This window comes from Felis catus, chromosome X, assembly GCF_018350175.1.
Source record: "Felis catus isolate Fca126 chromosome X, F.catus_Fca126_mat1.0, whole genome shotgun sequence".
In the NCBI taxonomy this organism is placed as follows: domain Eukaryota; kingdom Metazoa; phylum Chordata; class Mammalia; order Carnivora; family Felidae; genus Felis; species Felis catus.
Window position 1 is genome coordinate 14,168,655 of NC_058386.1, and position 4,164 is coordinate 14,172,818.

The 4,164-nt window shown below is 49.2% G+C and overlaps 1 long non-coding RNA gene across 3 annotated transcripts; it reads right to left on the reverse strand.

The window, feature by feature from the left end:
• Window positions 1-1,551: 1,551 nt before the first annotated feature.
• LOC109497099 lies at window positions 1,552-3,847 on the reverse strand. 3 transcript variants are annotated; one of them, XR_002739849.2, is made up of 4 exons: window positions 3,465-3,847; window positions 2,898-2,990; window positions 2,064-2,175; window positions 1,552-1,799 (listed from the first exon to the last, which is right to left on the reverse strand). It is a non-coding gene; the product is annotated as an uncharacterized LOC109497099 (long non-coding RNA). The 3 variants fall into 3 exon arrangements; XR_006593241.1 differs by having other exon boundaries at window positions 2,064-2,710; XR_006593240.1 differs by having other exon boundaries at window positions 2,064-2,990.
• Between the last annotated feature and the right edge of the window lie 317 nt (window positions 3,848-4,164).

The following is a 4,164-nucleotide window of genomic DNA, read 5'->3' on the forward strand; positions in this document are numbered from 1 at the left end:
AAGTGCCAGCAGAAGCGTTACGATGGCTTCTTGGTCATCTCTCTCCCATTCCCCTCTGCCACGAGCACAGCTTGTGCCACGCAGGGGCTGCTCCTTCAGACTGGTTTCGGGAGCAAGAAGGCACGTTGGGGCAGCACCAGGCCAACCCACCGCCTCCTACACAGCGTGTGAGTAAGAAGCCGATGTGTGTGACTTACTGGGTTTGGGAGCCTCGGCAGCACAGCTCAAAATAAGGTGCAATGTAGCCGACGCACTTGCTGCCATCGTGTTTATTTGTACACCGGATGTCCTCCCCGCTAGAACGAACTCTTCATAAAGGCAGTGAGTCTCACTCGTTTGTTTCCTGTGTCCTCAGCGTCGAGAAGGGTGCCTAACGCGAAGCAGGGCCCAAGTATTTGTGCTCTGACTCATACTCCCAGGAATCAAATGTGGCTTGATTTTTTTTCCTTTTTTGGGGACTGAATTCATCCTAGCCTTTCCGCAAGTAGGAGAGTTAATGAGTTAATGCCATAAATTGCCATTTGGCCTTTAGATCATTTTCTGCTTGGTCTTACATACGTAGTGCCAAGCTTTGAAACTAGAGGGAGAAAGAGTGAGTTACCAGAGAACAGTGTGGCTCTGAAGAGAATTAACAACTCAGTTCCCAACCCGTCATCTGGCTTAACGTGACATCTCGGTCCCAGCCATGGACTCACTCCTGCCACCTCACTAAAAGTCTGTAAGAAACGGAAAATGATGGAGATGCACGGTCCCCCTGAAAACTAAGATGGGCAGGCTTGCTTTGGCTACGGTTCCGGAAATATTTCCACTAAGTCTAAGGTCCCGGGGGCCGGAGTGAGAAAAGTCCTGTGTCATCCATTTGAAGACGTACTCCCCCCACCAGCGCGACAGCACGTCTGGTTTCCGGGTGTGTGTGACAACCCGCGGCATCTTCAGGTCTCACGAAGTACGGTCATTCGTGGCCCTGCCGTGCTCTGCCCCTGGCCTTTTCATTCCCTTAGGTCAATTCCCAAACACCCGGCAAACCTGAGAAAAGGAGGCAGAGGGAGTGAGCCTCTTTGGGGAGGTGAGCGAGAGACCCCACGGGCCTAGCGTTGCAGGTAGAAGCCACAACAAGAGCGTCCCTGGTAGCGGCGGGCGCGCACTGGCAACGGGACTTTAATGTGTGTTGAAAAAAGTATTTAACGTGCATTTTAAAAGATGGGAGGAAGCACCCCCGGAAAGGTGCTAAATGCTTGGCAGGCTGCCCGGCAGGGAAGAGTGAAGGAAAGAGTTTGCTCCTTCACACCTTAGGCACCTTCCTGTCTAAGTGAGAAGAGAGCATCGCCCTCCGGGGGAGGGTGGGTGGCTCAGTCGGCTGAGCGTCCGACTCTTCATTTGGGCTCAGGTCTGGATGCAGGGTCGTGGGATTGAGCCCCACGGTGGGCTCCACGCTGAGCCTGCTTAAGACTCTCTCTCTCCCACTGCCCCTCTCCCCCGCTCACTCGCACGTGTACTCTCTGTCTCTCAAAACAAACAAAAACCCTCCAAATACTTGGGTAACTTACAAATGTCCAAAATGTGGCAAAGGCGAGGTAGGCATGAGATACGCCAGGTGACCTTTGCCCAGTGGAGAGGAGGATGAGCCACCCGCCCGAGGAAGTGTCGCTTGAACCCAGACCAGAAGGACGACGAGCGGGGGGCGGAGGGACGTGTGCTTTCAAGGCCAGGGCCACTGAGCCGGGGTGAGCTGCTATAAACACGCCCATGTCTCTTCCAGTAGATATGCGGTTCTTTCTTGTTTTTTAACGTTTAATCATCTGAGAGAGAGACAGAGGCAGAGACAGAGAGAGAGGGAGCATGAGCTGGGGAGGGGCAGAAGGAAAGGGAGACAGAGGATCTGATCCGAAGCATCGTCAAGTGCAGAGCCCGATGAGGGGCTCGAACCCACGAGGCATGAGATCACGACCCGAGCCGAAACTGAGAGTTGGGCGCTTAACCGACTGAGCCACCCCGGCGCCCCTGTGGTTCTTCTGAAGACATCATAAATACATCCGGTGAGCATCTTATCAAAAAGCCTTTACCTTTTTTCCTCATGGGAAAACAGTGGTGCCCACATCATTTGCTGAACGATCCATCCTTTCCCGACTAGTTGCAAAACATCACCTTCATCATACATTAAATCCTGAAAGAAAACTGATAAGGAAGCATGCCAATGTTCAGCTTGACTAGGTATGACACTCGTACGAATGAAAACAGGATGCGCGTTATTCTTCCCCTTTTATCACATTAGCAAACATCAAAAGCAGTATTAATTATTCATGCTGAGAAGTGAATTCGGTACAAACACATCCGAAGGGCAGTTTGAAGATATCTATATGAAGCCTGACTAGGGCCACAGTAAGGGGACTTTCAAAATTAAGTAGAGGGGACTTATTCATAAGGAAAGGCATTCGTGCTCCGTCCATCCAAGTAGGTCACGGGAGTGGATGTGTAGGATGACTCCCTGGCGGATTCTGTTGTGTGTTTACATACAGATGTGTTTACATTTCTAGAAGACATTTGGGAAGATATACACAAACATGTTTACAGTGGGCGTCTCTGGGTAGGTGGGATTCTGGGTCTGTTTCATTTCGTTGTGCTTATCTTTACTTTCTGATTTGTCTGCAGTGTATTGCTTTTACAACGATTGTTTCATTACAAAAACACAGGCCATATCATGTTCAAATCACTGTGGAAGATAAAAGAAAACAACACATTGCCATTTAGTGGGAGGCAGAAACCGCAAAACCGTAACAGGAAAGCATAACATATGTCAGAGGGTCACTTTAGTTGAATGGGACGTACACATAGATTAAACACCCATATTAAAAAGATTCAAGGATGGGTTCTACAAACAACTGTATGCATTTACCTACCTTGTCATTTGCTTTAAACATTACAAATAAAGGGCTGGGCAGGCGGTGATCCGCAAATAAACAAAAAGTGGGCCGCGGTGACGATCCTGATCCCTGCCAGGTAGAATTACAGGCAAAGAGCAGTCAACGCATCTGGAGTCCTTACATTGGTAAGAGGTTCGAGTACAGGGAAGGCAGACCATAAACCAGTATATGTGATCAATTACATCGAATCCAGAAGGAGGAATCAACACCACATAGACCATATGGGTACTCGAATAGAAATGCAATAGAAGAAAAAGACCTTATTGTGTCTTTCAGCCTTGAACATAAGTAAGCCAAATTAAAGGGCAGATATCGGTAGATAAAGGGTAAAAAGGTATTGTTGATACACATTAGACTCAAAAAGCGAATTCAGTGTTTTCAGGGACGCACGGAACGTTCACCAAATTGAGGACGGACCGAGGTCGCAAGTGCACTGTGCGTTACAGAAAGCAGAGTTACTACGGGCTACGGGCCGCGACGTAAAGTGAGAAGTTGAGGGGATAGTTCTGAGACACCACCGACAAAAACGATCATCACGCCTACCTTTCTAGCTACAGCTTCTTTCCCGAACGTTCTCCTTGAGTGCCAGGCCTATACCGTCGTCTCCCCTTACCCACGGACTTCGGTTACCCGAGGTCAACCAGGGTCCGGAAGCAGATGATCCTCCGGGAGCACCATCAGGTCAGCAGTAGCCTGACGCCAAGTCACAAGGCCTGCGTCTCCTGCCTCACTTTATCTCATCACTGACACAGGCATTTTGTCAGCTCACAGCATCACAGGAGGAAGAAGAAGGGTGAGTGCAGCACGAGACATTTTGAGAGACAGACCGCGTTCATGTAACTTTCATTATATTGTTACAATGGTTGTATTTTGTTATTTTTTTAAACTGGAAAAAATTGACTTATTTATTTATTTTGAGAGAGAGAGAGAGAGAGAGAGAGTGTGGGGGGGGGTGGGGGGGCAGAGAGAGAGAGAGAGAGAGAGAGAGAGAGAGAGTATCCCAAGCAGGCTCAGCGCTGAGTGGAGAGCCCGGTGTGGGGCTCCATCTAATGAACGGGGAGATCATGCCCAGAGCCAAAATCAGGAGTCGGAGGCGCTCCCTACTTTATCATTACTTAGTGTTGTTCATCTCTTTCTCTGCCTCCGTGAGAAATTGAACTCCATTTGAGGTATGTATGTACAGGGAAATCGTGGTATATATAGTGTCGGGTACTAAGCGCGGTCTCAGGCTCCCGTTGGGTGT